We start from the raw sequence: 16668 nt of genomic DNA on the forward strand, positions 1-16668 counted from the left end.
TGTTAGTCAATTATACTCAAATATAAAAAAGTTGAAAAAAATAAAGTATGCTGTCACAGAAATTTCAAGTAAATTAGATGATATTACAAAAAAAAAAAAAAATCAAATGTAGTAACAAGTTCTTTAAAGACCCTTAAGAAACATTCCTTTAACAGCTTAACATTTAATTGTGTAGTTCCTCTTTAAAATCTGGGGAAAAATTTAACCAAAGAAATTACAAAACTGATTTGCATTCTCTTAGCTTTTCCACTTCTCTCTTTAGTTACAGTCTGAGGGATCTAATCAGTTTTCATCCGGAACCTGTTTAGCCATAATTTCTTTTTTACCTGACTTGATCTGTCACTCGATCCAGCTCTGAACTTCATTTTCTATTTCCCTTGTATAAATATAAGTCCTACCTTATCTTTACTTTTCACTCTATATCAAACCCAATGCTTAAAATTAGAAATTGAAAACAAAACCTCAATTTCTGTTCCAACATATTAGATGATGCACTGTTTTATATCCTGTTGCTCACATGATCAAAGATATAAAAAGAGAAATCAATATTCACAAAGACTTTTCAATGGGTTGTATGGATTTGAAATTTGAAGATAATGTTTCTAAAGGAGAAAAGTATTGTTACAAATAAGTAACAGTCAATTTTACAAGCTAGCCCTTAAATTATTTTACTCCATTATATAGGTAAAACACCATGCAATCTTTTGTTATTGTTGTTGAGTTGCCAAGTCATGTCAGACTCTTTGCAACCCCATGAACTACAGCATACCAGGCTTCCCTGTCCTTCAGATCTCCTGGACTTTGCTAAAATTCATGTTCACTGAGTCAGTGATGCCATCCAACCATCTCATCTTCTGTCACCCCCTTCTCCTCCTGCCTTTATCATAGGCTTATCATTATAGATTCTTTATAAGGTACATTTTATCTTGATTTTTGAATTAGCAAAATGTTTACAATACGATCTAGCCACATGTCTACAGCTATTAAAGGATGGGTACTATAAAGGGAGATTCAGAGTCTAGAGCAATACCATCCGACAGAGCTCTGTTCCACATGGAAACTTGTATCTATTCATCCTACATAGTGGCCCAGCAACATGTGGGCATTCAGCACTTGAAATGTGTGACTGAGAAAATGTATTTTTCTTTTTTAAACAAAGAAGTATTTGTTTTAATTTTTACCTTCCAGTTGTACTGAGATATAAGTGATATACAGTACTGTATAAGTTTAAGGTGTAAGGCATAATGACTCAAATAAATCATGAAATGATTACCACAGTAAGTCTGCTGACCATCCATCATTCCTTATAGATAAAAAAAAAATATTTTTCCTTGTGATGACAACTCTTAGGATTTACTCTCTTAATAGCTTTTATATATTACTTACAACAGTGATAACTCATTTATCACAGTTTACATTGCATCCCTCGTCCTTATGTACCTTATTTACGTTATTTACTAGAAGTCTGTACCTTTGGACCGCCTTCATTCAATTTCCCTTCCCCACCCCACCCCCACCTCTGGTAATCACAAATATGATCCCTTTTTCTACGAGATTGTTTATTTTTTTGAAGTACAATTGACCCACAGCACTAAGTTAGTTCCCAAAGCATAACAAAGTGATTCAATAGTTCTATACATTACAGAGTCATCACCAAGGTAAATCTAGTCACCATCTGTCACCATACAAAAATATTACATTCTCATTAACTATATTTCCTACTCTGTATATTTCATCCCCACGACTCATTTATTTTGTAAATTTGTACCCCTTAGTCTTCCTCTCCTATTTCTCTCATCCCTCCGACCCCTTCTGACAGCTACTTTTATGTTCTCTGTATCTATGACTGTATATATCTTGATTGTATTTGCTCATTTATTTTGCTTTTCAGAGTCCATATGTAAGTGAACATGGCATTTGTCTATGTATAACTTATTACACTTAACATAATACTCTTTAGGTCCACCCACGCTGTCACAAATGGTAAGCTATCTTTCTTTTTTATGGCTAAGTAATAGTTCATTGTCTATCTAGTTTCTTTATCCATTTATCCATAGTTTCTTTATCCATTCATCCATCAATGGGCACTTAGGCTGCCATTTAGCTTGGATTAAATTTAAATGATAACATCTACCTAGTCACTATCTCATTGGACAGCAGAGCTCTGAAATATGCATTTCAACAAATCTGGAGACTAGCATTTAGGAGGCATATTAATGATAGTGAAATCAAAAGTAAAAAAGATACAAATGGACGGTCAGAGTAAATTTTCATATAAAAGCAATACAAATTCCATAAGAATCAAGAATGTAGGCTCTACTCTTAAGGAAAGCATTGAGTTGGGCCCTTACATGGTGGACTAATTATTTCATGGCACTAACAATCAAGAGTAACATGATTAAACCTAGGCTCCCACACCAGTAGTTACTCAGCCTGAGAAAAGCCTCTCTATGTGTACAAATGACAAAGCCAGTCAAGGTGCTTTATCTGGATCATGCCATACCATGTGGTTTGCTATCAGAGTCGAATATTACTTTCCAGGTTCAGATATTATCCCAAGTTTATGATGACAAACTAAGGAGCAAGGGTGAAAGTTACACTACAATGCAAAATTGTTGATACACCAATTTTATGTCCACTTTCCATGCTTTCCCCCAGGTTCATGTGAGACAAACTCAAGATTAAATTTTTGAAACCAAGTAAGTTCATGCAGTAAAAATGTATTATAAATTATATCCCCTTTAAAGGGGATTTTATCTTAAGGGAATCCGATTTAGAGTCTAAGTCTTAAGCTAAAATACAGATGTCAATCATCAATATCAATGTCTTAACAATCCTAAATTTTTGAACCCTTTTTTATAGCAGTGAATACTTTGAGAAACATTAAATATCCATGTACAAAGAGAATACTAACTTCCCAAGGAAAAGAAATGATAGTGTTTGAGTTTTCCTTTAAAAAAGATAAAACTATTCCTGCTTATTGGCTATGAGGGTGGCATGCCAGAGAAGAAAACAGAAACAGATACTTTACCCCAAATCATCTAAACTGCCAGTTGCTTTAGATAATCAGTTTAAGAGCAGGGCCTATGATAGGAATATCCACGTTTTACTTCATTTAGTTTGCATGTCAATATGAAACATCAACATCAACAGTCTATTTTATGAAATAACAAAAAAATACAAAATACTTTGGCTCATTTAGTCTTTTTACAATAGGAGATTAACTGGTACTTCTTTGTTTTGCATGAAGTTGTAACTGTCCTAAGCCAAAGGCAAAAAATGTCCTAAAGTACACAGCATTCTAGATAATTCATAAACAATTACAGCCTATCTTCCTTCAGGGTTTGCTGAGCAGTGGTAGGTCCAGCTTTATAGGGCCTACTACCTTGACCCCCAGCTGATCTCACAAGGGAGAGTAATGTACTATAGTCCATAATGGGCACTCCTACCTCTGTGAGGCAGGAGAAGCAGGGGCTTACTCCATGGGAACTTTTCCAAGGCCAAATAGAAAGAAGGTTCTAGAGGAATCACTCATCAGTACTGGGAGTACCCGTTAGAAGGCAAATGGCTCCAAGGGTGGCTGGGGGGAGGTTAATGCTTTATGAAGAAGCTGTCAGAAGAATTTGGAAAAAATCACCTAAGAATGAAGAGGAGACTGTTAGTGGAGAGACACTCGCTGTGGTGGTAACAGAAGGGACCAGAAAGAACCATAATTTGGTGACCCCAGTAGTATGTTGGTAAATTTTCCACAATTTACTGGGAAAGCAGGAAAGACGACAGATTCTGGTTTGTGACACGTATTATTTCAGTGGTGAAAATACTCCCACCATGGCCAATCTCAAGCTACAAATGCTAAGTTACTGAATGCAGAGTGGGAAGAGACATGCAGTAGCATACTATCATCTATATGGTATTTTGTACCATAAAAAGATAAACATCAAGAGTATAGACAATAAAATGAAGCAAGTTAATTAAGAAGTGATCAGTTTTAAGTATTTATAATTTTCTTTTTTAGCATAATTCACTTATATAACACAATTAGTAATGGTTACTTTAACAGCAAGATCACAAAATTTCTGAATATTTAACAATCAGCCTGTGTGAGCCAGTACAAGCAGTTTTTGCACAGCTATAAAAGAAACAAACTCAGAGTAAAATCAGGGGTTGCTCCTGACAGCTAACATAGGTCCAACTAAGGAAAAAGATCTCTGCCTCCTTTGTGTCCACTTCCAATCATGTACTGGCAAGAAGACAAAAGAAACAGTTAACTGTGTACTGATTTCTCTCCTTTGAAAGCTCAACTGCAAGTCTAGGTGAGAATGAGTGGAGGGGAGGGAGGCAAAATTTGAGCACGCACACTTAAACTGGACTGACCGGGATTTTAATAACTGAAAATGATCACAAATTATGAAATCTGTCCAACATGTTGTGAAGAATCAGGGAAGAGTGAGTTAAAGTATAAATGAAAATAATGGTTGGTGGTTTCCTGAAACTTCTCTTCCAACTGGACAAACATGCTTATGGTGGCAATATTGGAATACCAAGCTAGTTATCCACTGCTAACAAGAAAACCAAGATTTAGTGCTCACTGGGGCAGCACATAAACTAAAACTGGAACAATACAGAAGCTAGCATGGCCCCTGCACAAGGATGACTGCCATGCAAATTCATGAAGCATTCCATATTTTTCAGACATTTCTCCAAAGACATACAGATGACTAACAAACACATGAAAAATGCTCAACATCACTCTTTAATAGAGAAATGCAAATCAAAGCCACAATGAGGTACCATCTCTCATTGATCAGAATGACTGCCATCAAGAAGTCTACAACAATAAACACTGGAGACAGTGTAAAGAAAAGAGAAACCTCTAATACCATTGGTGGGAATGCAAACTAGTACAGTCACTGGAGAACAGGGGGAGATATCTTAAAAAACTGGAAATAGAACTGCCATACAACCCAGCAATCCCATTGCTGTCCACATTGAGGAAGCCAAAACTGAAAGAGACCTATGTACCTCAATGATCATTTCAGCACTGTTCACAATAGCTAGGACATGGAAGCAACCTAGATGTCCAGTTCAGTTCCATCGCTCAGGCATGTCCGACTCTGCAACCCCATGGACAGCAGCATGCCAGGCCTCCCTGTTCATAACCAGCTCCTGGAGTTTACTCAAACTGATGTCCATTGAGTCCGTGATGCTATCCAACCATCTCATTCTCTGTCATCCCCTTCTCCTCCTGCCTTCAATCCTTCCCAGCATCGGGGTCTTTTCCAATAAGTCAGTTCTTTGCATCATGTGGCCAAAGTATTGGAGTTTCAGGTTCAACATCAGTCCTTCCAATGAATATTCAGGACTGATCTCTTTTAGGATGGACATGCTGGATTATCCTTGCCGTCCAAAGGACACTCAAGAGTCTTTTCCAACACCACAGTTCAAAAGCATCAATTCTTCAGTGCTCAGCTGTTTATATAGTCCAACTCTCACACCCATACATGACCACTGGAAAAATTGACCCAAGGGACCTTTATTGGCAAAGTAATGTCTCCACTTTTTAATATGTTGTCTAGGTTGGTCAAAACCATCCTTCCAAGAAGCAAGAGTCTTTTAATTTCATGGCTGTAGTAACCATTTGCAGTGATTTTGGAGCCCAAAAAAATGAAGTCTGCCACTGTGTCCACTGTTTCCCCATCTATTTGCCATGAAGTGATGGGACCGGATGCCTTGATCTTTGTTTTCTAAATGTTGAGCTTTAAGCCAACTTTTTCACTCTCCTCTTTCACTTTCATCAAGAGGCTCTTTAGTTCTTCTTCGCTTTGTGCCATAAGGGTGATGTCATCTGCATATTTGAGATTATTGATATTTCTCCCAGCAATCTTGATTTCAGCTTGTGCTTCTTCCAGCACAGCATTTCTCATGATGTACTCTGCATATAAGTTAAATAAGCAGGGTGATAATATACAGCCTTGATGAACTCCTTTTCCTATTTGGAACCAGTCTGTTGTTCCATGTCCAGTTCTAACTGTTGCTTCCTGACCTGCATACAGATTTCTCAAGAGGCAGGTCAGGTGGTCTGGTATTCCCATCTCTTGAAGAATTTTCCACAGTTTATTGTGATCCACACAGTCAAAGGCTTTGGCATAGTCAATAAAGCAGAAATAGATGTTTTTCTGGAACTCTCTTGCTTTTTTGATGATCCAGCGGATGTTGGCAATTTGATCTCTGGTTCCTCTGCCTTTTCTAAAGCCAGGTTGAATAGCTGGAAGCTCACCGTTCACGTACTGCTGAAGCCTGGCTTGGAGAATTTTGAGCATTACTTTACTAGCATGTGAGATGAGTGCAATTGTGCAGTAGTTTGAGCATTCTTTGGCACTGTCTTTGTTTGGGATTGGAATGAAAACTGACCTTTTCCAGTCTTGTTGCCACTGCTGAGTTTTCCAAATTTGCTGGCATATTGAGTGCAGCACTTTCACAGCATCATCTTTCAGGATTTGAAATAGCTCAACTGGAATTCCATCACCTCCCCTAGCTTTGTTCGTAGTGCTGCTTTCTAAGGCCCACTTGACTTCACATTCCAGGATGTCTGGCTCTAGGTCAGTGATCACACCATCGTGATTATCTGGGTCGTGAAGATCTTTCTTGTACAGTTCTTCTGTGTATTCTTGCCACCTCTTCTTAATATCTTCTGCTTCTGTTAGGTCCATACCATTTCTGTCCTTTATCGAGCCCATCTTTGCATGAAATGTTCCCTTGGTATCTCTAATTTTCTTGAAGAGATCTCTAGTCTTTCCCATTCTGTTGATTTCCTCTATTTCTTTGCATTGATCGCTGAGGAAGGCTTTGTTATCTCTTCTTGCTATTCTTTGGAACTCTGCTTTCAGATGCTTATATTTTTCCTTTTCTCCTTTGCTTTTCACTTCTCTTCTTTTCACAGCTATTTGTAAAGCCTCCCCAGACAGCCATTATGCTTTTTTGCATTTCTTTTCCATGGGAATGGTCTTGATCCCTGTCTCCTGTACAATGTCACGAACCTCATTCCATAGTTCATCAGGCACTCTATCTATCAGATCTAGGCCCTTAAATCTATTTCTCACTTCCACTGTATAATCAAGGGATTTGATTTAGGTCATACCTGAATGGACTAGTGGTTTTCCCTACTTTCTTCAATTTAAGTCTGAATTTGGCAATAAGGAGTTCATGATCTGAGCCACAGTCAGCCCCTGTGGCTCAGATCATGGTGGAGAGGTCTGACAAAATGTGGTCCACTGGAGAAGTGAATGGCAAACCACTTCAGTATTCTTGCCTTGAGAACCCCATGAACAGTATGAAAAGGCAAAAAGATAGGACACTGAAAGATGAACTCCCCAGGTCAGTAGGTGCCCAATATGCTACTGGACATCAGTGGAGAAATAACTCCAGAAAGAATGAAGAGATGGAGCCAAAGCAACACCCAGTTGTGGACGTGACTGGGGGGTTTCAGGACGGGAAGACACATGCGCACCCATGGCTGATTCATGTTGATGTATGGCAAAAACTACCACAATATTGTAAAGTAATTAGCCTCCAATTGCAATAAATAAAGTGAATTTTAAAAAACCAAGATTAAAGAAATAATCTTTCCTTTATAGAAAAACAACCTGGTATTTTAAACAATGATATCATATAAATGGTGATATACGCTGTCCTGCTCTTTCCATAAGGGCATCTTTTCTCTACCACAGATTAACAGCAAACTTGAAGGGCTATAAAGTGCACTAAATTTGCAAGTCATCATTGCTAAGAACCATAACGTAGAGTACCTCAATGCACTTTCTTTTATTTGTTCCACACAAAAGAGCTGCAAGGTAGGTAGCACAGTTATTAATAGTCATATCTTGAAGCTGAGAAAAATTAAATAATGTGCTCGCCTAACAGTCAAAACTTAAATACACTCAAAAGGTCTATACAGTTATATATGAGCTAAAGAACACTGGTTTCAGAAATCAGAGCCAGGATCTAATCCTGATTATGCCACTGACAGGTGATATTGGGTCACTCTCTCTGGGTCATAATGTTTTCTCCTATAAAATTAAATCATTGAACTGTAATATCTGTAACGTCTCTCTAGAATTATGATTCTGTTTCACCAGGAGGGAAGGCAACATGTCTGGAAGACCAGGGTAGTGATTACACAAGTAAGAACAAAATGATACTAAAGGGAAGAATTTAGGCAAGGCATACAGAGTGCAAGAAATAAAATAATCTTGTACTAAACCAGGTCTCAACACAGAAGCTTTTATATGCTTCCTTCAAACAATGCTTCCAAGCATTTCCAAGTTTGTTTAACCAACAGGGCTTGCCTGTGGATTTAAGTGAAAACATGAAATTAAAGTAGCATATGAAGGTATACAGAAGACTGTAATTGAGGTTGGGGGCAGAATTGCTAAGCAGTTCACCTGAAAATTAGATCGCACTCTGTTCTAGAGATTATCAAATAGCAAAATGAAACATTTTATAATTTATTATAAGATTGGCTATTATGTTATTAATATTATAACAGTACAGCTAATTAAATGATACTTTTGATATACAGGCTTTCAGGAACAAGCAGAAACAAAATATCCACAGATTAATGCATACCCAGAAAATAACAAATCAATATCAGTGATGAGTCTTTACAAAGTAAATGGTAAAAGGAAGAAAGTCTCTGATTCATCTACATGCCATAAATGCATCTTTGAACAGGCAAAACTGTGATGCATTTCTAAAACCAATTTATAAGAATGGAAGTTACTTAGGTCAGTCAATAAAGTATGAAATATTTTATGTTCTCTCTCTCCCTTTTTCTTCTATAATTGATTACTGCACCAAAACCTATTAACTACTGTATTATTTAAAACTTACGCCTTTCAAAGGAGCAAAGATCTCTCTCCTTTATTTATATTTGTTTTTCACATCCATAATAAAAACAGAAAATAAAAACATGTGGCCACATATATGTAAAACACACAAACCCAAGAAAGCCATGACTAGGTTTATAATTCAGCCTTGACCCACCTAAGCTGGGGTCCTGGGTCATGATTTTACTATGTGAGAATTCATGAACCTCTCATATGCCTTATTCATTCTCTCAAACACAGAGCTGATTTGAAGGAGATCTCATGATAACATGTGAACTATTCTAACATGGAATAGGCATTCATTACATTCTTTACTTCTGATTAGAGTCCAGTTAAGAAAGGTCATGGCTTCAGTGAGGCTTCCTACAGCTCTCAGGAAAGACCTCCAATATGCTGACAAGAAACATTTACAATGACCTTTCAGGATTTCAGGAATCTCTTGATCAATTCATGTTATCCACAGGGATAGAACAATGCCTGGGTGTCTTTATTTTTGTCTCTCTACAAAGCTGTTAACCACTACATCCGACCCACCTAACCATCCAAAGCACATAGTCCAACCAAAGTTACGAACATGATGGCAAACACGAGACAGAAAAACAAAGAACTACTACTCACTGAACACTTATTTGCCAGACAGTACCTTAGGCACTTTTGAACAAATTTGAGGTCTAGACACAATAAATAAGTTGTATAAGCAAAGAGAAAGCAAGTGATTCAGCTGGGATTTTACTCTAACTGGATTTAATCCCAAAGTCCATGCTCATTAAAAGTGTATAACTCTTCCTCCAACATATAGCTACTACCTACAAGTCACAAAACATCTTCCCCTGAAAAGTTTGCACTGAACAGTTGACCAAACAACCCACAAGACTCCACAGTTAGTAGAAAAAACATATAAAACTCCCTTGTCTGTGGTCTTGGAACCATGTCTATGTACAGACTCTGAAACATTAAGTAAAATATTCATTTCTTGCTTAAATATTCTAAGGATGGTGCAAATATACACACGCAAGAGTGCACATCAAAGCTGTCAATAGCAATAGTATATAAGTTAAAAATTGAGATTTATGAAAATAGATCTGGTAAGTCTAACTAGAAACGAGCTTAAATAAATAAATAAATAAATAAAAGAGCTTAAATAGATCTATTTTCAGACTACTTGGGTTAATGGACCATTCTGATTTTCTTGTGATTATAAGGAAATGTACAGTTTGGCTGAAATATACACTGAACCATCATAAAACTATCAGCATCGTGTTTTAGCACCTTAGAAAATTTCTATTCTTCCTCTTTCAGTCTAATAGAGTAACAGGAAAATGAGATAGTAGTGGCAGGGAAGACTGGAATGAAGTACTCAGTTGCTATGAAATAATCACTGTGTCAAAGGAATGGATACATTTGTTTATACCTTTCCAGTCTTGTGCCCAGAGGTGTGTGATTATCTAATAATCATTGCTGTTCCCCAGAGAAACATGTTTTGCTTCATGCTACAATTTTTTAAAAATGAAAAACGTATTGCTAGAGGTGCCCGTTAAATTGATGATGATGACTTAAATTAACCCACATTTGTCACTAAATTTCAAGGGTCATCCATTATTGAACACAAAAAGACATATTTCTTACATAAGAGGAAGCAAAAAACACAAAGAAAGTGAGAGAATCATTAATTAAAGTTTATATAAGACAGAGAACTGTTAGAAATACTTGATTTCAGTCTTCCTGGGAATCAGGGTCCATATACAGAAAAGCAAAGCATCAGAGACGTGCAAAGAGTAAAGCAATTTACTTGTGTTTGCCAACTGCATTACGGATAGAAACTATCGTTATTCTGTAATAATCACTGTGCCCCAGTGAACAGTAAAATTATTTTTAACAATTCATTTGTTTTACAATCTCCAAAACATAATGGCTCTAGTTAAATTACTGTAGTACAATAATATGATCATCTACCCCTAAATCAGTCCTTTATCTGGAGTCCTAAGTCCTCTTTAAATATAAATGTCATCTAAAGCAAAATATTTTCAGTATATTCAATCTATTCTTACTATTTCATTTTTTTGCTACCTATGTATTTTCTAAAGACAAAATAAGATAATTCAAATGTTTATTAATGACTTGAAAAACAAAAGTAAAAGATTTAATGTACTGCTTTGAGAGATACTTTTCAGATTTCTTTCCTTACCTTGACAGGAAAGAGAGAACTGTATGTTAACATTCCTGAGGGAAACAGTCATTAGTATTTTCATTTTCTTTCCACCAATAAAATATAAATATGAAGTCACTGAAGATGACTTGTGACATTTATCTTTGATCTTCTTCAGTCATTTTTTGTACTTCTACACTCATGAAAATCATATGTACAAGCTGTCTCTCTGATGTTACAGACAGAAAAAAAGAGACCATACCAATCAGTAATTTCATTGTCAAGTTAGAACTAGACAGGAGTAACGTGGTAAGTGTCTTAAGCTCACAAGCTCAGGGTTAATTAGTTCCAGAAAAGTTCCAGAGGGCAGGGATTTATTCCCTTTGATAAAACAAAGGAAGTTTAGTAAAATGCCCTCTAATATTCAACTCTAAAATCCCGGAGTCTGTCAATTTTATTTCAAAAAAAAAATAAAGTTGGAATATTGCTGTCCTGCAAAAATTTGTAACTAGTCCATTCATTAAATTCATTAATTTCTTCATTATTAGAATAAGAATGAAATTGACTAATTGTAAGCCAACAGCTACAAGTAAATGCTGTAAACCTGTCACTGAAAATACATGAAAACTAAATTTCTAAATTACATGTATAAAAAGTATTATGTGATATTTTAACTACTAAAACTAAGAATGTTCTGAATAGGTAAATATCTGTGAAACAAATATCATTAGATAGCATAAATAAAAAATATATAAGTACTTAAACTGAGTTAAGGGTTTAAGCAGCAATTCCTAATTTTAGCAACTAATTCTGTGCCCAGCAATGAGCAAGACAATAGGGGGAAGACAGGTTACAGTAGAAAACATGAATCCTGTGCTCAACAGAAGAAAAAATAAATTTGAAAAGTACCTATCTATAACATCAGGCAATACAGCAGGACATTTGGCTACAAACCTAAAATACAGACAATCCCACCAATAAAGGAAATGACAAACCACTCAAGTATTCTTGCCTGGAGAATTACATGGACAGAGGAGCCTGGCAGGCTACAGCTCATGGGGTCGCAAACAATCAGACACTACGGAGCCACTATCACTCATTCACTCAACAATCAAGAAGCCAGAGACAGGGTGAAACACAAAAAGAGAAGAAGGTACAAAGAGAAGGTACAAAAAGAAGGTACAGGGAGAAGGTACAAAAAGACATTATGTGGGTTATGTAGATGTAGCTACATAGATATGTTGAAACACAGAGGTGAGGCTGGAATGGCTCAAAAGAAGGTGACAATTAAAGGGTATGATTCAGTTCAGTTCAGTTCAGTCGCTCAGTCGTGTCCGACTCTTTGCGACTCCATGAATCACAGCACGCCAGGCCTCCCTGTCCATCACCAACTCCCAGAGTTCACTCAGACTCACGTCCATTGAGTCAGTGATGCCATCCAGCCATCTCATCCTTTGTTGTCCCCTTCTCCCCCTGCCCCTAATCCCTCCCAGCATCAGAGTCTTTTCCAATGAGTCAACTTTTCACATGAGGTGGCCAAAGTACTGGAGTTTCAGCTTTAGCATCATTCCTTCCAAAGAAATCCCAGGGCTGATCTCCTTCAGAATGGACTGGTTGGATCTCCTTGCAGTCCAAGGAACTCTCAAGAGTCTTCTCCAACACCACAGTTCAAAAGCAAAGGGTATGATTAGAGGGGCCAGAAAAACAGGCATACAGTTTTGATGCTTCAAAGCCAGTTTGCAGGATGCCCTAATGTGGATATTGATGTCAGATAGGCCAGTTAATCAAGAGAATGACATATAGAAATCTAGGTAATGGTGGAAATAAAGAATGTAACCCAGACATGAAACATGACAAAGACAATGCAATTCAAAAACTGATTCTATCATGAAAAAATGAAGAGTAGTTTGGGTTATGACAAAGTTGAGTCAGTTTCAACTGCAACATTTCCAACTAGAGAAATTATGAGAATGATGTGGTACTGATATAAACACAAAAATTGGACACAGTTGGAGTGTAAAGAGTAAATATAAACAGTTAAGACCTAAACTATTGATAACTGAAAGTATAAAGTAGCCAGCTACAGTTATGCAAAATCTTTCTTTATTTACATTTCTTTTACCACCTGCATAAGTCCTAGGGATTAGAATGGGCAGATGAAAAAAAAAAAAAAGAATGGGCAGATGTTAAATTTGGGATCGTTGTTTTTTAAGTATCTTAAAATCATTGATGTAGCAACTAAAAGGCAATATATTCTCCGAAAGTAACTCCTCCGGTATAATGAATGTGATGCAGTTTTTCTATGCAATAAGGCAAAATCAATTTAGCATTCTCGGTGGCAACAAGAAAAGTCTTTAAATGAATTAACTTTCCCTTCCACTGAATCTACTTTCTAGTCAATTATCTTTAACCCATAGCAGGCAGCCTTTACTTTTGGCCCATGATGGGTTTCCCAGAAACCACATCTTACAGATAGCTGTAAAGAGCATTAGGCTTTCCCATAGGAATGATGCTGTAAGTTGGGTAGTTTCTGACACCAACAAATCATGATGATGTCAATCATACATTATGAAAAAAAATGCAAACTTATTACTGTATAAATATAATCATTTTAGGACTACCTGGGTAGCTCAGTGGTAAATAATCTGCCTGCAATGCAGGAGACCCTGGTTAGATTCCTGGGTTAGGAAGTTCCCCTGGAGAAGGGACAGGCTACCCACCCCAGTATTCTTGAGCTTCCCTGGAGAATCAGACAGTAAAGAATCCAATGCAGGAGACCTAGGTTCGATCTCTGGGCTGGGAAAATGCCCTAGAACAGGGGATGGCAACCCACTCTAGTAGTCTTGCCTGGAGAATCCCCATGGACAGAGAAGTCTGGCAGCTTACAGTCCATGGAGTCGCAAAGAGTCAGACATGACTGAGCGACTAAGCACAGCACACAGCATAATCCTTTTAAATAGTAAAATTATATTTCAAGTCATCTAAAATTTCAGTACTGAGGAAACCTTAGAAAATGTCTAAATTGCAACATCATATTTTTCTCAGATAAAAAAAAAAGAGAAACATATAGGTTAAACTGGATTCAAAAGATTTCAGTATTACAACTTTGAGTTCAACTGGCTCAAAGATCAATATACTTAACATTCATTCCCCTACTTTACAAAACTATATGCAATGAGCATAAGTAATTAGTAAACACTAATAGAAGAGCCAACATGCTACAAACTAAATGCACTTCACATCAGAGAGGCATTCTGTGCATTTCCACATATGGTACAGATGCCAGAAAACTCAAAAACATCATATATACACATGTCTCTATGGAATGTATAATATGAGCACCCAGGAGTCTTAACTTTTAGAATGTGCTTTTGAAGAGTAGTTAAAGAGTATTTAAACAGTACACATTTATTTAAAATGCTACTAAGGAAATTTTTAATTTATTTCTGCACTCAAAAAATAGAAGTAAAACCATCCCAGGAAGCATTCTGTTTAAATGTAGCCATTGTCATACAAATGGCTTTGTCATATAAAACAAATTTGTCATACAAAACAAATCTTGTCATACAGGAATCACTGAACCAGTCAGGCAACAAAGAAACCAGCTCTTGCTTTGTTTTTTGTTGTTGTTCAGTCGCTAAGTCATGTCCAACTCTTTGTGACCCCATGGACTGCAGCACACCAGCCTTTCCTGTCTTTCATTATCTCCCAGACTTATGTCCATTGAGTCAGTGATGCTATCCAGCCATTTCATTTTCTGTCACCCTCTTCTCCTCCTGTTCTCAATCTTTCCCAGCATCAGGATCTTTTCCAATAAGCTGGTTCTTTGCATCAGGTGGCCCTTGTCAACTTGTGGCAAGGAAGACATCCTTCATTCAAATCCTTATCATCAAGGACAGCCTTGAAGGAAATTATAAAGAAAACACATACACACACACAAGGCTGCCTTAGTGTTACAGTCTATGGAGGAAGAGAACAGAAACTGCAACCTTTTGCCTTGATAACAGTGGGAGAAAGACAAATTTCAAAAAAAAAAAAAAAAACTCATCTGAAGTTAATCCAAGGTAACTGAGATGGCTGGCAGAGGACCAGGTGCCAAAGAAGCCACAGCAGCTGCCAAGTTAAAACCAAACGAAACATGGTACCCTATTGCCTTAGACTCAGAGCAGTGATTACTAGTTAAGCGCTTTAAACTTTGACAGCGATGGAGAGGGGGCCCGACCAGGTGTCCTAACTGTAGACATGGTCCTCCTGGTACTTAAACAAATCATGATGAAAGCACCACAGGGAGGTTGAAAACAGATGATTTCATTCACCCCCACCCTGTTATCAGCTTTATAATAGCCATAGCTGAAAGGTAGCTGATAAAACTAATGTAGTAATCTCCCCTGCTAGGCTTTCATCTGGTTTTCTGGCAGAAGCACCTATTATCTACTCAAAACAAAAAAAGAAAGAAAGGTCTGATCAGGTGCAAATCTCTATTGGCACCTTGGCCTAAGCTCTGAAGCCCCCCTCCTCGATCAAAGTCTAAGGATTCAAAAAACACTAGCACACCATGTTCTCAACTTTGAAGAAATCATTACTCATAGTCAGTGAACTGTGATTATAATATCTCTGGTTCTCTTCCAAGACTATTATTATATAATCTCTGGCCAATGCTGTGTGCTTTTAGCAAACTTCACATGTTTATTCATTCTATTTGATGGAAAGATGGAACAAATGCACTTAAACTTAATATCAAACTGAGAGGTTTAATTGCAAGTTTATTAGGGAAATAAGTATTGGAATATTAACAGCACCCTTAATTATATTAACAATTCAGTCTTCTAAAACAAGAACTCTAAAATCAATCATAAAGTTTTGCATATGTTGATTATAAGGGATTTAACCATACATGGATTAATCATGAAAATATAAGTTAAAAATAATAAACAATGGAATTTTAGTATGACATTAAAGAATATCTCAAGTATTTCAGGAAGCAGTAGTAATTCATCTTTGTGAAGTCCCAAATCTCACTGTTTCAAAATCATACATTCTTTACCTTAATGAAGTATGTAAAATTAAATTTACAAGCAGCAGAAGATCAAAATTGGACAACTTAGTTATACAAAGAACCCAGATTTTAAACCTGAGTCTTCACAACTCCTTCAAATTTACAATCTAACATGCACTGTCTTTGGCTATAATCACTTTTAATATTGAACTCTAGACCAAAGGATGTCTGTGTGAAATGGAAAAACAGTCATGCATTTCAGATACAAGACTATCTATAATCATCTCCCTTGAATACACTCATGGAATACCCAGTTAAGAAGAATTCTAGTAAGGATACATGAAATATTAATCAATGCAAAAGAAGCAATTTACTACTGTAATGTCTCAAGAGTGCCACAATAGTATGAACTTTACAAGCTTTCTTCTCACTGTCAAAATGAATAACAATAATGCAGTGAATAAAATTTAAAACTATTATTATAAACTTATATATACAGATAAGCCACGGTTCCTTTTTAAATTATTAGTGAACATAGTTTATTGAATATATTACAGTAAGAGTAAAAACAACATAAACCACTAAAAATCAAGCTCCTATTTTGTAAAAGGCAAATGTTTAATGTCTCATGTCATTCGCTC

At 36.6% G+C, this 16668-nt stretch overlaps 1 protein-coding gene and 1 non-coding gene across 7 annotated transcripts in view; one reads left to right on the plus strand and one right to left on the minus strand.

The window, feature by feature from the left end:
• The window catches only part of PTPRK (protein tyrosine phosphatase receptor type K), a 616741-nt gene that overhangs the window by 323618 nt on the left and 276455 nt on the right, over positions 1-16668 (minus strand). The gene's annotated exons all lie outside the window — the stretch shown is intronic.
• On the plus strand, positions 4582-4689 carry LOC133254554 (U6 spliceosomal RNA). Its single transcript, XR_009738722.1, has one exon. It is a non-coding gene; the product is annotated as a U6 spliceosomal RNA (small nuclear RNA).

Source organism: Bos javanicus, chromosome 9 (assembly GCF_032452875.1).
Source record: "Bos javanicus breed banteng chromosome 9, ARS-OSU_banteng_1.0, whole genome shotgun sequence".
NCBI classification, from domain to species: domain Eukaryota; kingdom Metazoa; phylum Chordata; class Mammalia; order Artiodactyla; family Bovidae; genus Bos; species Bos javanicus.